The 18,490-nt window shown below is 43.0% G+C and overlaps 1 long non-coding RNA gene across 1 annotated transcript; it reads left to right on the forward strand.

The window, feature by feature from the left end:
* Positions 1–7,638: 7,638 nt before the first annotated feature.
* LOC310839337 lies at positions 7,639–18,077 on the forward strand. Its single transcript, XR_014561449.1, has 3 exons — positions 7,639–7,999; positions 9,370–9,438; positions 17,690–18,077. It is a non-coding gene; the product is annotated as an uncharacterized lncRNA (long non-coding RNA).
* The last annotated feature ends 413 nt before the right edge of the window (positions 18,078–18,490 follow it).

The following is an 18,490-nucleotide window of genomic DNA, read 5'->3' on the forward strand; positions in this document are numbered from 1 at the left end:
CGAGCTTAGAACTCCAGCCTTTGATCTGTTGCCACAGAATGACAAAGTGATGGTGTTGAATCAAGGGGCAGGAAATGCCCATCCTGGAAAGGGTGGCGCAGAAGCTGGTTACTTCTTAAGTGTTGGCAGAGGAGGCGGACTGAGGTTTATCAATCAGTAAGCAAGATAATGCGTATCCAAAATGAGCAACCCATTGAAGACAGCAGTGAAAATTCCAGAGTAATTCTCATTGTTACTATTTTAAATAAGGAAGTTCACATGGCTTCAGCAATCTTACCGTACATTGGAAGCCACCCTAGACCAGGCTGCACTCTTTGTCCATCATGACCAGTATTGTCTGCTCTGATTGGATTTCCAGGGACTCAGGAAGAAGAAAGAGGTATTCCCCAGTGCCTGATCCTTGTAGCTGGAGATGTCAAAGACATTCTGCATGCAAACCATGTGTTCTACTGATGTCTCTCCACGCTGAGCAGGAAACCCCAAAGGTGGTTCTAAGTGCATTTGGCTGAATGCAATGGTGGGTGGTGCAAAGTCACTGTGGACATATTGCAAGTAATACTACTACTGCTACTAATTTATTATTTATACCCCACCCATCTGGCTGGGCTTCCCCAGCCACTCTGGGCGGCTTCCAACAAAATATTAAAATACAGCAATGCACCAAACATTAAAAGCTTCCCTAAACAGGGCTGCCTTCAGATGTCTTCTAAAAGTCTGGTAGTTGTTTTTCTCTTTGACATCTGGTGGAAGGGCGTTCCACAGGGAGGGTGCCACTACCCAGAAGGCCCTCTGCCTGGTTCCCTGTAACTTGGCTTCTCACAGTGAGGGAACCGCCAGAAGGCCCTCGGCGCTGGACCTCAGTGTCTGGGTAGAACGATGGGGGTGGAGACGCTCCTTCAGATATACTTCACAAATACTTAGCACCTAACTAAACTGGAATGTGTTTTATTGAAAGTGACAGCCCTCCTCCCTGCATTGATGCTATGCTGAGTAATGTGACTGGCGGGTAGGGTTCCCGTGAGATTTCAACGAGATCTCACTGGAAGCTGCTACGCCACCAGTGCTTTGCAGGCTCTGCCAAGCTAGGCAGGTAACAGAGGTGCGGTGCTGGTGGCAAGATGGCAGCAAGAGAGCGAGGCACCTTCCTGTTTCACCTCAAGCAGCAAAATGGGATGAGCCCCCAGCCATTCTACATTAAATAAAAGAAAAGCAAAAACTGTTCCAACAATGGCCAAGCGACCAACCATCCACTTAAGTTCCCTTTTCTACTTGATTTAGGCTGATTTAAAGGAATTGGTCCAACTGGTTTCAAAATACTTGTTTCTGACTCTTAGTCCCTGAATGGGATGACCTAAACTGCTACAGACAGTGGAAGGTTTCCTCTCCCTTCTTGCTTCCCCCCCCCCCCCCAGCTTCACAATGGGCTTGGGAACTCATACAAACCCTTATTTCCTTTCTTGTTATTTGTAAATTACTTTCCTTTTGGAATGTTATTTAACAGACTGGATATGATGTCAGTGCCTTTAATAAACGCTATGCTCTTTCCTCAACAAGTTTGTTTTCATTTTAAACCCAGATGTATTTTCCCCCTTAAACAGATATAACGGTGTGAAATATTTTAAAAATGCAAATATGACTAAAAAGAGCTTTTTATGTCCTGGAAATATTATAACATGAAATTTCTTTTTGTTCCTTTCCTTTCCTGTTGTTGGTGGAGAAAAAGAATTTATATTGCTATTTCATGGTCAGCCGGACTTTCGTGCCAGAAAGGTTTTTGAGAGATGGGTGGACAGGGTGGGGCCTTCTGGCTTGAGCCTGAATAGGACCTTGCCAAGCACTGGAAAAGCAGAAAAGGTGTCAGACATACCACCTCTGTGCCCTGTGTAGCTGTGGGATTCCCAGCCACCAGTTCTTTAAAAAATTGCACACATCCATGCCATAGACTGCATGCATGACAAGCGTCTGAAACATGTTACACATGTTCAGATACAGTGACATTTTTTTGGAAATGATGAAAATAATAATAATAATAATAATAATAATAATAATAATAATAATAATAATTTATACTCCACACATCTGGCCACTCCAGGTGACTCCCAACAGAATATTAAAAACACGATAAAACATCGAACATTAAAAACTTCCCCAAACAGGGTTGCCTTCAGATATCTTCTAAAAGTCAGATAGTTGTTTATCTCCTTGACATCTGATGGGAGGGCGTTCCACAGGGCATGCGCCACCACTGAGAAGGTCCTCTGCCTGGTTCCCTGTACAGTGGTACCTCGGGTTACAAACACCTCAGGTTACAAACACTTTGGGTTACAGACTCCACTAACCCGAAAGTAATACCTCGGGTTAAAAACTTTACCTCAGGATGAGAACAGAAATCGTGTGGCGGCGGCAACAGGAGGCCCCATTAGCTAAAGTGTTACCTCAGGTTAAGAATGGTTTCAGGTTAACAACAGACCTCTGGAAGTTTGTAACCAGAGGTACCACTGTAACCTCACTTCTCGCAGTGAGGGAACCGCCAGAAGGCCCTCAGCATTGGACCTCAGTGTTCAGGCAGAATGATGGGGGTGGAGACGCTCCTTCAGGAATACTGGGCCGAGGCCGTTTAGGGATTTAAAGGTCAGTACCAACACTTTGAATTGTGCTCAGAAACGTACTGGAAGCCAATGTAGGTCTTTCAGGACTGGTGTTATATGGTCTCGGCAGCCACTCCCAGTCACTCCCAAGTTTGACCTTTTCAGATTTTACTGTTCAGATCTGATCTCGAGGGATGCTCAATAAATAAAATAGAATCACTGAATTGTAGAGTTGGAAGGGATCCCGAGGAACATCTAGTCCAACTCCCTGAAATGCAGCAATATGCAGCTGTCCCATACAGAGATCAAAGCTGCAACCTTGTCATTATCAGCACCACACTCCAACCAACTGAGCTATCCATGTATATGTGTGAGTCCTTAATGTTAACTCCTGTAGATTAAATTTAGTGTGATAAGTACACCAGATTCTAGAGAAGTCCAACCAGCCATGATAATCCATTCCGTTAGTCCAGATGTTCCCAAACTCCCCCTCCCCCTCCAGACCTCTTGAAAATTGCTGAGAGTCTAGGCAGACCACTTAATGATTTTTCTACCTGTTGCAACATTTGTAATGTGCTGTGCTAGATGCTGTGTGGTTTTTAAACTATTTCTTACATGTTGTAATGCAGTAAAATACAATGTACAAAATAACAGATACAGAAAAATTCGATTAAAAATCAGTATGCGTGTTTAATGTGATGGAGGAGCCATCGCCTGTCTTCTGCCACAAATCCATAGACCATCTGTTACAGACTGGGAATCCCTTCTCTAGTCACATCCAGGCTTGATTATTGTAATGGACTCTACATAGGACTGTCTTTAAAGATAGCCCAGAAACTTCAGCTGGTTCATTGTGTAGCTACTAGGCACCTGATGGGGCAAGGAAGTTGGATTCTGTAACAGTACTATTGTACCAGCTGAATTGGTTGCCTGTATGCTTTCAAGCCCAATTTAAAGTGCTGGTTTAAACATTTAAAGCCTTGAGCAATTTGATGGTCAGAAGGAGGAAGGTCTTTTCTGTAGTGGCACCATAGCTTTTGAACTCCTTGCCAATTGACTACTGGGTTTGCAATTGTTTTGGAAGGTTCTGCAAACACACCTTTTCAGGTTACTCATTTGTGATTAACATTCTTGCCGTCTGGATTTTTGCTTGCTGCTTCTATGCATAAAACATTATATGGTTCACCGGTTTAAACTTTAAATAGGTTTTTTAAAAACTAGCATTTATCTCTCTCTCTCTCTCTCTCTCTCTCTCTCTCTCTCTCTCTCGCATTGTGGTCATGACGGTTTACGTTGTTGCACTGTTGACTTTTTAAATCCCCCACTGTGCTAGAAGCTGCCTTGGAAGGGTATACCGTATTACACAGAAAGGTGGTCCACATTTTTTGTTAAAAAAATAAGTAAATAATATTAACATGCTAAATTCAACGTTTATATTGTGTTTGTTTTCTCTTTCTGTGTTATCCCTAATCCAACAGAATCTATGGTTAGTCAGAATTAGTTAAGTTCAAATTCTTTGCAAGCAAATTTCATTTAGGAGAAAAGTGCAATTCAGGTATGCCTGATGCAGTTTAATGATACCTGTGGGGTAAGGAAAATATTCTAATATTTTTATCTAACACACACACATATAAATATAAATCACTGGATAGTTCTTGGACATCATTTCAAAATTTTACTTTAGATGAAACCTGAAGCCTCATGGATGTGCAGAACCACCCTGGAAATTTCGCAAACCTGACCAAAAATCCTACGCTCCTGGGACCAATCACCTCACTGATGCTCTCTCAAGCCTAACTGATCTGTCCCAAGAAGTATTCTTTTGGAAAGTTGGGAAGAATAGATTTGCGTTTCCTGTCGTCTCTCTGGTGATATCACCCAAGAATGCTTCTTCGTCCAGCTATAGTTCCTCTGCTCAGCCAGCGTGATGGAGAGAGCCAGTGTGGTGTAGTGGTTCAGAGCAGTGGACTTGTAATCTGGTGAACCGGGTTCGCGTCTCCGCTCCTCCACATGCAGCTGCTGGGTGACCTTGGGCTAGTCACACTTCTCTGAAGTCTCTCAGCCTCACTCACCTCACAGAGTGTTTGTCGTGGGGGAGGAAGGGAAAGGAGATTGTCAGCTGCTTTGAGACTCCTTAGAGTAGTGATAAAGTGGGATATCAAATCCAAACTCCTCCTCCTCCTCCTCTTCTTCTTCTTCTTCTTCTTCAGCCTCAGGGAAGCTTTCATACTCCCTAGTGATACGTCACCTTTGACTTGTTTAGGTTTACTTCCAGCTATGCCATTGGAGAACCAAATGCCAAGACATTTTAGCTCAGTTATCGTCACAAAAGAAGCACAATAAATTTTGCAAAGGGCACTTCCCTTCTTCTAGCTACTGGGTGGACCACTTCACTTTATCTCAGGACTGTTTGGGATTTGCAGTTTACAGACCTAAGGGTGCAGGCATGCTGCACTTCTGGTGACCTCACAGGTGACTGAAGATTCTGGGTTTGCTGATTGACAGGCTAACATGCAGCATCAGCCACAGAAAGCAAAAAAAGTGTGAGTTACTCTTTTGGAGCTCCTGCTACTAATAGCACATGCCTGTAGATTGTAATATCTATAGACATAGATCCAGGATGGTGACACCCTTGGATGCTTCACAAGTCCATCAAAAACTGAACTCAGCAATCCAATTCTAGATGCCTAGCAATCCCTGTAATTGCATGCTGGCCAATGAGAGAGAGAGAGAGAGAGACTAAATTAAACTGATATATGTTCTCTTATTCAGTATGGGCACGCCTATGCATTTCCTAGTTTCTGTAACCTCTGAATCTGTATGCTTTCCTCTATAGTTCAGAACTTGTTGAATCTGGGGAATGAATCTTGGTTGGTTTCCATTTCACGTGCCAAATATTTTTAAACTCTCCTCCTCAGCCGCTCTTAACCAACCCAGAATGGGAACAACTCGACCGTCCAAAAGGCGACGGGGCTGGAGCTCTGAAAGCTCTCTTTTCCACTCACCCGCAGCCCAATGTGATAATGCCGAGAGGAAACAATTAAAAATAATGTCCCTTTTATTATAACTGAGTCTACAGTCTTTCAGCACATTGACTCCAGCAAGACTTGGAGAGACATCCTACAGACTAATAAAAAATCCTTAAATATCAGTTCTGAGAGTTAATTCATGTGGAGCCACTCTTTTCTGCCAAAAACGGAACTTTTTCTCTGCAGCAAATGTTGTGCCGAATCCTCCAGACATGATGAGTAATGTCACAACTCTGGCTTCTTCTGGAAGTTATCAGTCGTTAATTTGCCACTTTGGGGCTGTTTATTGAGTCCAGCAATAATCTTTGCTCCTTCGGCCCATTGTGACCATGTAGGCACTGAATAGGTTTGTCAGGAGATTCAAAAGGGAGGTCTCTTCTTCTTCTTCTTCTTCTTCTTCTTCTTCTTCTTCTTCTTCTTCCAGCTGCAAAATGCATAGAGTTGCAGAGGTGGAAGAAGGCTTGATGGCCATCTAGCCCTGCAGCCTTCCCAAACACAAATTTGCCCTTGCCCTTTAGCTCTTGATATTGACCTGCAGTATAGGCCCTACATAGCCTAGACCAGGCATGGCCACACTTGGTCCTCCAGCTGTTTTGGGACTACAACTCCCATCATCCCTGACCACTGGTCCTGTTAGCTAGGGATGATGTGAGTTGTAGTCCCAAAACAGCTGGAGGGCCAAGTTTGGCCATGCCTGGCCTAGACCACAGTGCACCAGAAGTAAAGAGCAGACTTTTTTCTTTCCATTTATGTAGAGCACTGATTTGATTTAGACGCTGAAATAATAATGATAGTATTGTTGTTGTTATTGTTGATTATCATCACATGGGCAGACTCATGCTATACTTTCTATGAGCATTCCATAATTACTCTTAAGACCTCTGAGGCTTCTTCATGCACCTTTAAATTGAAACATATTCAGGAGCAGATCATTCAGCAATCAAACGGCTGACTGCACAGTTGCTGACATTCAGTCTGCTGTCTCCTGAAGTATGAGAAAGGACACTTTACCTGTAGCTAATTATAATTTTTTTCCACAGCACTATTAAATAGCTTCCTCAGCTGCAGTGGAGAAACCTAAATAGAAGGGAGCTGTTATATGGGGTAATTCCATTCAGATGTGCTGCTGATTTTTCCATGCAACTAATTGGACGAGAAACTCTGTGTGTGGCTCCAGAGTCTCTCCGACACACCCGAGTGCTTCTCAAATCGACTCGAAGGACTGACTTCTCTTTCCTTCATTTCCTTACCCTCCTACCCGTCAATTTGATATCCTGCTCCATCGCCCCTCCAAAATGAAGGTTTATTTAAAAATGGTGGAAATAACAACAACAACAACAAAAAAGTCAGCCAACTTTCAACGGATTGAAATCACAGGTGAGTAGATTTGCTGAAACCACTGAAATGTTGAATGCTGGGTGTGGGGTGCAGCTGGATGTCAGTTCTCAAAGAAGCAAGAGGCGATAGTCCAATAAAACCTGCCCCGGCCTGCCCCCCCAGATGTGCCCTCCAGCCATAGTCAGAGATGATAGGAGTTGCTGTCCAAAACATCTGGGGACATCAGGTTGGGGAAGGCTGCTCTAAAAGCTAGGCTGTGGGGTGCAGGGCTTGACATTTAAATGTGGGAAACTTGCTGAATGGCTTTGGGCTCATCACACATCACACTGTCTAGCCGACTTCCAGGCGTGGTTGCAAAGTCAGTCTGTGGTGCAGTGCTTAGAGTGTTGAACTAGGAGCTGGGAGATCAGGGTTCAAATCTCCAGTCAGCCATGAAGTTCGCTGGGTAACCTTGAGCTATTCACTACCTCTCACCCTAATCTACCTCACAGGGTTGTTGTAGAGATTACATGAGGAGGGGGAGAACCATGCATGCAGGGAACCTTGAGTCCCTTGGAGAAAAAGGTGGGATAATAATAATAATAATAATAATAATAATAATAATAATAATAATAATAATAATAATTTTATTATCATATAGAAAGAATGTGATTTGTGCGGATCGGTTATTTCTTTTGCACAATTTGAACCAGTGTTTTGTGTGGAACCGAAGAGATGGAAGGTGTCTCAAGAATTTATCTCATCTATTGGTCTGTTTGGAATCTGTCCAGTTTGTCACACAGTGTGTGGCTCCAGTCCTGCAGAGCCGCTCAAAATGCATGGCAGCAAAGGGAGGTCAGGTTGCAGCACCAAGGAGAGCTCCTGGCAAACTACTTGTTCTGACAAGGGTTGGGAATGAACTGAGGTCTTCTGAGTGTCTGTTTCCAGCCTATGTCTCCTAGGTTCCTCTCCTAGGCTTAAAGGGATAACTCTCTGACCTAAAGACACTTCCTGCAGTCCGTGGCCTCCTACATTGTTTGATCTTTGCAGTGAAGCACCAACAAGGTAATGTGAGAAGCCTTTGGTTCCTTGGACCCCAGGGAAGGAGCCCTGAGGGTCTTGGCTTCTGTCTAAAGAATAATTTATTATTTATACCCCACCCATCTGGCTGGGCTTCCCCAGCCACTCTGGGCAGCTTCCAACACAATATTAAAATACAGTAATGCATCAAACATTAAAAGCTTCCCTAAACAGGGCTGCCTTCAGATGTCTGGTAGTTGTTTATTTCTTTGACATCTGCTGGGAGGGTGTTCCACAGGGTGGATGCCACTACTGAGAAGGCCCTCTGTCTGGTTCCCTGTAACTTGGCTGTAATCCTGTAACCTCCAACTTTGTGTCTCCCAATTTTGGACTCCAAGGTCATGACATATCAACCTGTTCTTCCAGCTTCAGGGATGTCACAGTTTCATCATCTCAGCTGGGAACTTGTTTCACTGCCCAATCAGGATCAATATAATATTGCTGCATGATTTAAGCGTTTGGCCAAGTTACAGAAATCTACACTCTTTTTACATGGTGTTGAAACTTCTTGGCAAAGTTATTTGCCCACAGTGTTGATATGCCATACTGCAGCAGCAGGCTGCAAAAGATTGGAGAGACATAAGAAAACTAAGCTAAAAATGTTAGCAATGATTTATTTTATTGTTTAAGGATAACATGGATTATATTTTTAGAGTACTCCTGTGGAACATAATTGGTTACTAAGGTTTATTATATACTATAATTATCAAAATTGAATAAAAATAATTATTTTTAAAAGTTCATGAACTTTGGAAGTTGTGCTACACAGTCACATGCATCCCTATATGGGCTCGCTAGCAATGGGGTTATTGCATCAAGTTTATCTGTTTTTGGTTCTTTATAGCTCCTTTGTTCAAGGAAGAACACCTCATCTAGATGTTTTAAATAGGGAATGATGATAGAGAAGCCATTCCACACTCTCTGCCATATGGAAATGCCTCTTACGATAGCAACCTGGATGTTGGCAGCAGCAGTCGTCAATCGCATCCCTGGCACATGCCTTCTTTAGATCAGCAGGCATAGGCAAACTCGGCCCTCCAGATGTTTTTGGCCTACAACTCCCATGATCCCTAGCTAACAGGACCAGTGGTCAGGGATGGTGGAAATTGTAGTCCCAAAACATCTGGAGGGCCGAGTTTGCCTATGCCTGGATGAGGGCATGCACGAGAGAATTCCTTTCATTGTGTGGGCAAAAGAGGGGGAAATACTTGGATTAATGCAAACAAAACCCCATCATTATCTCATTTTTGGTGTTTTTCTATATATTTTTTCTAAACAAATCTCATGCAAAACATTGAGTTGAAAAGAAAGGAAATATCGTAACTTCTAACCACTGATTTTATCTTTCTTTTAAGGAATGAATGCTTCAAAGTTGTATAAAATTACTTAATCAACAAAGATCCAGTATGGAAAATTGCAGATGGGTAAGAGAAATATTTCTTTTAAACCAGCCAAGCTATTCATATTGATTTCTACCTATGTTTCCACCAGCAATGCGGGGAATAATAACAACTGCACTCTGCCTTCATCTGAAAAATAAAATAATTTGAATTTCAGAAACATCTGAGGCAAAAAGGTTTCATTAGCACTGCAGTCCTATACATCCTAATCAGAAGTAAGCCCCATCAAGTTCAATGGAGCATACATTCAGGAACGTGGGTATAGGATTGGAGCCTGATGCCTGCCATTCTTCCTTATAGAAATGCTAGAGCTTATATATCCAGATATTTGTCTCCCTCCCCACCACCAAAACGAATTTATTTTTAATCTATATCTATTATATTTTTATTCATTGGTTTGAGACAATTTCTATGCCCCTCAGATTAACCCCCCCCCCCAAATATAAATAATCACAAGAAAGCCAGTGATATAAACTACAGTCATACCTTGCGTTACAGACGCTTCGGGTTGCGCGATTTCCGGTTGCGCACTGCGCCGAACCCGGAAGTACCGGAAAGGGTCACTTGCTGGTTTCAGCGCTGGCGCATGCGCAGAAGAGCTAAATCGTGCTTTGAGCATGCGCAGAAGCACCGAATCGCGACCCGTGTGTGCGCTGACATGGTGCTGTGGGTTGCGGACGCTGCGGGTTGTGAACGTGCTTCCCGCATGGACCACGTTTGCAACCCGAGTGTCCACTGTACTGACATATATTGATATCAATTCCATAACTGAACATTGATAGTAACCCTTTCTCCTCCTGACACACCATCTGCCACCCCTGACTACTCCAAAGAACCCAAAAGTGCAATATCCTTTGGTGTTGGTTTAGATGCCCATAGTAGCAACCTGATGCTCACAGCAGGGCCTGCTTTTATGGGCAGACACTGAGGTCTAGTAGAGCTTCCTTAGCCACAGTTGTTTCTCTCCCAGTAACCAGTCAGGTGCACTGTCAGGTTCCCATTGCATAACACAATGACAGTGACTCTTACCTGTAAGTAAAGAAAAGATATTTATCCATGCTAATAGCATTACTGACTCAGCACAAGGTCCAGAAACAATGTTTCCTGCTGAGGGAAATGGTTGCCTCCCATGAGATCGGACCCCCAGCAGTGCCAGAAATTCAGGGTTAATATGAGGGTAATTAGCTCTGTTGACCGCCCCCCCCTGGGTAGGGGGGGGACTTGCCGTCCATAGATCGTCCATTATCTGCCCCCCCCCTCTCTCTCTCTTTTATAGAATATTTATTAAAATTTTCAATAATAATACAATGAAAATAAAAAGAAAAATTAACAAAAATACAAAAATAAAAATAATTAAAAACACACAGAATTTCCATTACTTATTTTCCATTAACTTATTTCCCGGACCTCCTCATACCTCCCTTTTTTGTATTCCAATTCAGATTGTTAGTTCAGCAAATCCTTACCATTAAATTTTTACCTATTTCTAAACCTTTTTTTTCATATTCTCCTAAAGCATTACAGCTGGAAACCACTTAATTTCTCAGTGGTGAGGTGGCCCAGTTGTCTGATGATCCTATAATAATAATAATTTATTATTTATACCCCGCCCATCTGGCTGGGTTTCCCCAGCCACTCTGGGTGGCTCCCAACAGAATATTAAAAACACGATAAAACATCAAACATTTAAAAAAGGTGGGCAGCAGTAACCTGGTTGCTGACACCACACCAAAAGGGAACAAAAGTGAGACCAGATTGGAACGTTGCTTTTCCAGAAGACCAAGCCACACCTTGGTCATGACAGGACAGCATTACTGGAAGAGCTTTACCAAGATGAAGCCAATGATCCTTGTGGTAAGTTGACATTTTCCTAACTTCTGTGACACACATTCAGCCACCAGCTAGGCAGCTGTTGCTTCCATCATTTTGGGGAGTGTATGACTTCACCAACCACATGAGTTTGCAACCAGGCAGCCATCCCCATGAATTTTCAGAAGCACTGGTTGCACAGCTAAGTGACTTCACTGGTGCATCTGCAGCATTTTCTGAGGCCCACGTCATCTGCAGTAGCTGTGCTCTCAGCAACCAACTCTTGCCAGAGCACACAAATCTCTCCAAGCATGGCATCATCTGGAAACAAAAGGAATGATGTCCAGCCACCATAGGCATCTCCTGCTAAGTTACTTCATGCAGACCCTCCAAGTGTCCCTATTTTCCAGGGACATCCTGGATTTACAGAAGCTGTCCCAGTTTTTGATTGATCCCAGAAAGTCCCACTTTTCCTTAGGACGTCCCTATTTTCACTGGAGAAAGGTTGGAGGGTATAGAGCTATGTGACCCCAGAGCCAAGGAGATAAGTAACTATACAACCTTAAGAAGGCATCTGAAACCCTATATAGTTTTTATTATGTTTTAATATATGTTGGAAGCTGCCCAGAATATCATCATCATCATCATCATCATCATCATCATCATTATTATGGAATAGGACATCCCTATTTTCATTGGAGAAATGTTGAGGTGCATGCTTCATACCTAAACTGGTGGGATGCGGGTGGTGCTGTGGTCTAAACCACTGAGCCTCTTGGGCTTGCTGATCAGAAGGTTGGGGTTTGAATCTCCATGACAGGGTGAGCTCCCGTTGCTCTGTCCCTGCTCCTGCCAACCTAGCAGTTCGAAAGCACTCCAGTGCAAGTAGATAAATAGGTACCACTCTGGTGGGAAGGTAAATGGCGTTTCTGTGCGCTCTGGCTTCTGTCACGGTGTCCCATTGCATCAGAAGCGGCGTAGTCATGCTGGTCACATGACTCTAAAAGCTGTCTGTGGACAAATGCTGGCTCCCTGGGCCTGAAAGTGAGATGCGCACTGCAGCTCCAACGACCTCAGGTGGGCACTAGTTTGGCTACTGGGGACTTCTCCGGATAGAATCATATACTCATAGAGTTGGAAGAGCCCACACAGGTCATCTACTCCAATCCCCTGCAATGCCCAACGTGGCGCTCGAACCCAGATTAGTATTTGCATATGTGGACCTGAGTGAAAACTATCTACAGTATCCCCCTGCTGGCCCAGGGTGAGAACTTCAGTACATAACATAGACGACCGTTCACCCTCGCTAGATTTAACGTACTGCCATCTGCCTTATTGCAGGGCAAATATGTGGGTAAACCATATGCAGAGCGAGTCTGCCCCTGCAGCCTGATAGAGATGGAAACCGTCTCTCATGTCTTGCTACGATGTTGTTTTTACGAGGATATACGCCCAGTCTTTATCACCCCTGTTATACAGAAAATTCCAAGTGGGTCCGAACCTCAGTGCTTAAAATCCCTGATAGAGGATAAGGATCTAGAGATCACGTTAAGAGTGGCCATATTTTGCGCGGCTGCCATAAAACTCAGGGAACAAGCTGTGCTATTACAGAGACTAAGGCCTCAGATGCAAACTCTAGATAATATTCTAGAGACCTAGACCACATTTCTAATGGCTGTCATATTCATATTGTTTAATGTTATATTCGATGGTAAATTTTAACTTAATGCTATTGTGTTTTATGTTTGCTTAGTACAGTATGTGAATCTGGTCTGGGACCGTAATAGATTTCTATTCTATTCTAGTTTGATAGTGTTATATAAATATTGTTAGTATACTATTAGCCTATGTGTTGCTTTGTGCTCACCACATTCACCTGAGTCTGTGTCATTTCCATAGGGAAGAGACTTTTCCCCTCTCTTTGTTTGGATATCTTAGGAATCTGCTTTTCTCTCTGCTCGTACTGTTCCTTGGTGGTAGCATAAAATTCCATGGCTTTCAGTATACCTCTACCCTGATGACACCCATCAATACCTCTCTATCCCAGAAATATTCCCCTCCACCCAACAGGCATCTCCTGTTGTTACTCCAACATTTTGCCTGGATTTTTTCATCACCATATCATCCTCAATATATCAAAGGCTAAACTTCTCATCTTCCCTTTTTAATTTTTTTTTATTCCTTTCTCTGTTGACCTTGTCACCAACCATCTTGATGATCTGGCCCAAAGCCTCATCTTCAAGCCCCACTTCAGCTCATTGCCAAGTCATGATGTTTCTATGAGCAAATAGTCCAGCTCACGCTCGGATCATGCCCTGCCTTGATTATTGCAGTTTTATAGTCCCTGGACTTCTAGTGACACACCTCAAAGCTCACCTTTGTACAAAAAACTTGCCTTTTTAACACAAAAACAAAACACAACCCTCTCTGTAATTACCGTATTTTTTGCACCATAACACTCACTTTTTTCCTCCTAGAAAGTAAGGGGAAATGTCTGTGCGTGTTATGGTGGAAATGCCTACGGGTGGCATGCCTACGAATTTTCCTCTAAAAACTACGTGCGTGTTATGGTCGGGTGCATGTTATAGAGCGAAAAATACGGTAATAACAGCACTATGGTCCTTACATCCCTTCTCTGGCTACTGGTGATTATGGGAAAAATCAAAATCAATTTTACTCCATCTGCAGGATGAAACTTGGTTTATGTTCTGATGTATAATTTATGTGCATGCATCTCTCAGCCATATATATATATATATATATATATATATATATATATATATATTTGTGTGTAGGAGAGATCATTCCTCCAATATGGTCCCACTTTCTCCCAACAGATGAAAATCCTCAGTCTGTCAGTACTGTAAAAATGTGGGTGGAAAATGAGTATTACTAGTGAAATTGGGGGAGTTAGTTTAAGAAGCCAGGCCTTCCAAACCAGAAGACTGGATGTCAGGAAAGATCTGTTTCTTACTTTTTAGCATATGTCCCGCTGTCTGAACCACCACAGAATTCTAAAAAACCCCACAAAACAGATCCCACAAATCTGAAGACTGCCCATCAATGGTGTTGTGAATAGATGATTAGACTTGGTCCAGAGAGACATAGGTTCAAATCCTCCTTTATCCATAAAGTTTACTGGGTGACCTGGGATTATTGACTTGCTCTTAAACTAACCTCATGTCACAGGGATACAGTGAGGATAATTCTAATATAGGCTACCTTGAGCTCTGAAGAAGTGGGGTACATGTGTAACTAAGACTCTGTACACACTATAGCTTTAGAGCACATTCAAAGCACATTATACAAACAGGATGTGCAATGCTTGAATTCTTTCCCTCAAATAGTTCTGGGCACTATAGTTTGTGAAATATTGCTGGAAATTGTAACTCCCTGAGGGTTAAACTGCAGTGCCCAGAATTATTTGATGAAAAGAATATGCTTTGGAAAGGTATATTGTGCACACAGCCTAATATAATAATAATAATAATAATAATAATAATAATAATACAGTGCCTAGTTGTTCACAGAACACAGTCTCTAAACAGCTCATAAAGGTAAAGGTAAAGGTACCCCTGCCCGTAAGGGCCAGTCTTGACAGACTCTGGGGTTGTGCGCCCATCTCACTTAAGAGGCCAGGGGCCAGCACTGTCCGGAGACACTTCCGGGTCACGTGGCCAGCGTGACATCGCTGCTCTGGTGAGCCAGAGCCGCACACGGAAATGCTGTTTACCTTCCCGCTGGTAAGCGGTCCCTATTTATCTACTTGCACCTGGAGGTGCTTTCGAACTGCTAGGTTGGCAGGCGCTGGGACCGAGCAGCGGGAGCGCACCCCGCCGCAGGGATTCGAACCGCCGACCTTTCGATCAGTAAGTCCTAGGCGCTGAGGCTTTAACCCACAGCGCCACCTGCGTCCCGCTCATACTCTTTGGCATATGCTCTTTGCATCTTCTTTAAAATCCCTGGGGCATCGTTTTAGTCCTTCCCAAAAGCGTGCTGTTTCAACTGTGTGGTTTAATCAGGTCCCTTTCCACTAGGACAAGGGTGAATTGTAATCAAGGCAAACTGCTATAAGGTCACTCTCCTTGCCTTGGTTTCCTGCGTTTAGAACCTACTATCTGAAACCATTTGTTTAATCTCCGCCTCTTTGGTATTCCAACCAATTTATAAAGCAGCTTTTGGGACATGACGCAAAACGGCAGTTTTAAAGCCACAGATCCTTCTAGTAAATCTGTAAGATTAAGCACCTCACACCCACAAGAGTGTGTTCCTTGGGATGACAGAATTATGGCCCCGGGATAAATCTGATTTTATAATCCTGCTTAGTCTACATTGATCTGGATAAACAGAGGCCCATCAGCTGAGAGGTTAGCATGACTTAGGCAAAAGGCAGCTTTTAACTGTGAACACATTTTCACAAAAGGGATGGGAAAATGGCAAAGGATGTTAACCTAAATGTTAGTTAAATTCTCCCTTCTCAGTCATTCGCTAGTGTCAAAATTACAGGAAATAATTTTGCGACTGTGCAGAGAAGGACCCTCCTTTCTCAAATTAAGAGATAAACAAAAGACAGCATTTGCCAACTTCTACTTTTAACAAAATGAGATTTTGAAGGGAGACAGCAGAGTTGAAGGGGTCCTGTGCTGTTTGGTGATGCACCTATAAACACAGCCATTATAGATTAGCTCTCATGGCAGGAGGATGCCATTTCTCAAGCACATATACCCAGTGCCTCCCTCCCACCTTGAAAAATAGATGCTGGTAGTTACCATGAAGTGTGGGGATCTGGTTGTGTTGCAGTATAACAAGAACTATTCACATAAGACACATCTAACAATATGATGGTTTCTATGCATCAGTGTCTAACTGGAAACCCCTTCAAATGTTGCATTCAAATGTTGAATGTAAAATAATAATAATAATAATAATAATAATAATAATAATAATAATAATTTATTCAAGCCTTCTGGCAGTCACTGCTGCTTCACAGATAAGGATGCTAATTTAGGTTATCAGCTCTGGAGATTTTCAGAATCTCCAGCACAAAATCAGACCGCAGGTGCCTTTTCATTTTGAAAGAAAGAAAGACAATGGTGTCAGACCCAATATATATGTCCTTTAAAAATTGCATAATGACAAAAGTGTTAAGCATGACTCAGTCACACTTAATATGCATTTGCCAATTTCTTTTCTTCTTCTTTTTGCAGCTCTGAACAGAAGCAATATGGGGCATATGCCCATATGAAGCTTTAGCTTATTGTTATGTTTCTATTTTATATTCCATTTTCTCTTTTATTTCTATTTCGGTAGCTTCTTCCACTTACTTGGTGGCAAAAGTACTGGAAAACGACTCTCCGCCAACAGATTCCACCCACCTTTACTCCCACAATCAGATCTCATAAGATGAAACACATTCTTCTTGCTAGCTTGCAGAACAAAAAATAAAACAAAATAGGAGACAGAGCCTTAGTGAAGAGAAGAGAACAAAATAGTAATGTAGGCTGCTGAAATATGAGCTATTATCAAAAATATTTGGTTTTGTGGGGATCCTTTAAAAATGAAAACTCTTTTCTTTTTTTAAGTCCAGAAATTAGTTTTGCGGATTTACACTGCAACTGTATAGCAGCTGTATGTTTGTGGGTATGTTAGAACTAGGTAGAAGACAACTTGTTTAGGCTTATATACAGATGCTGGAAATCTGCAATTAGCTATGGTGTTCTCAGTGCATGCTCATCGTCTACTACTTCATAGTAGAGCATCTTATTTGCAAGCTGAAGTTCTTAGGTTCAGTCCTCAACTCCGCTATGAAGGGCTGGGGGGTCCCCTGTCTGAAACTATGTGAATCAGGAAAGACTTTAGCTACATCATGGTGTCACGAAGGCACAAATCAGTGTCTGAATGCAAGACTTTTAAAAGAGTTGGTCCCATTACAGTGGGTGGCATTCAGATTCTACCTTAGGGATGTTGGTGGCGCTGTGGTGTAAACCACTGAGCCTCTTCGGCTTGCCGATCGGAGAGTTGGTGGTTTGAATCCCCGTGACGGAGTGAGCTCCCGTTGCTCTGTCCCAGCCCCTGCCAACCTAGCAGTTCGAAAGCATGCCAGTGCAAGTAGATAAATAGGTACCGCTGCGGCAGGAAGGTAAACGGTGTTTCCGTGCGCTCTGGTTTCCATCATGGTGTCCCGTTGCACCAGAAGCGGTTTAGTCATGCTGGCCACATGACCAGGAAAGCTGTCTGGTGGACAAATGCTGGCTCCTTCGGCCTAAAGTGAGATGAGCACCGCAACCACATAGTCGTCTTTGACTGGACTTAACCGTCCAGGGGTCCTTTACCTTTACCTTACCTTCTACCTTAGGCTTCAAAAAGGCACAGTTTACATTCTATATTTAAGTGCTGAATCCAAGTCCTGAAAATGGGTCTACTTGCATTACTGAAGGCTTTGCTTTTTTCATTTTGACCCATGCAGAAGTACCTGGAGAAGGCTGATGAAGCAGTTCATGTCAATCAATGTTTGATAAGCCAACAGAAGCAGATTCAGGCTCCTCATTCTTATCTCAACGTTCCTGCCTGGATCAGACTCCCCTGTTGCAAGATTTGGTTTTATGGATGGTGAAAAATGATTTCCTGTCATCTTAAAAAACATGCTCTTTTTCCTGTTTTGATGGAGAAGAAAAACCCCGTGTATTTCATTAAAATGGAAACTTTTGTCCCAGTACTATGCAGTGTATCACTTGATCAAGATTTCTTTTTTGGAAAAAAAAAATCTTAGCCAAGATGTTTTCCCAGACAGAAACATCTTGTGTTTGGGAAGGAGGAGGTGGGGTTGAGGAAAGGAAGGTTGCAATTAAGAAATTCCAGTCTCTTCTCTCTGAAAGTAAGAATTAAACACAAATGAAAGGCCAGGTAATGGTAGTTGGAACATTTAAGCCTGAATTGCAAATGCAGCACGCACCCCAACCAAACATGGTGGGCTTGTTGTTGTTTAGTCATTTAGTTGTGTCTGACTCTTCATGACCCCATGGACCAGAGCACGCCAGGCACCCTTGTCCTCCACTGCCTCCTGCAGGTTGGTCAAACTCATGCTGGTAGCCTCAAGAACACCATCCAACCATCTTGTCCTCTGTCGTCCACTTCTCCTTGTGCCCTCAATCTTTCCCAACATCAGGGTCTTTTCCAGGGACTCTTCTCTTCTCATGAGGTGGCCAAAGTATTGGAGCCTCAGCTTCAGGATCTGTCCTTCCGGTGAGCACTCAGGGCTGATTTCCTT

Source organism: Podarcis gaigeae (genome assembly GCF_964106915.1).
Source record: "Podarcis gaigeae genome assembly, chromosome: 2".
Taxonomy (NCBI): domain Eukaryota; kingdom Metazoa; phylum Chordata; class Lepidosauria; order Squamata; family Lacertidae; genus Podarcis; species Podarcis gaigeae.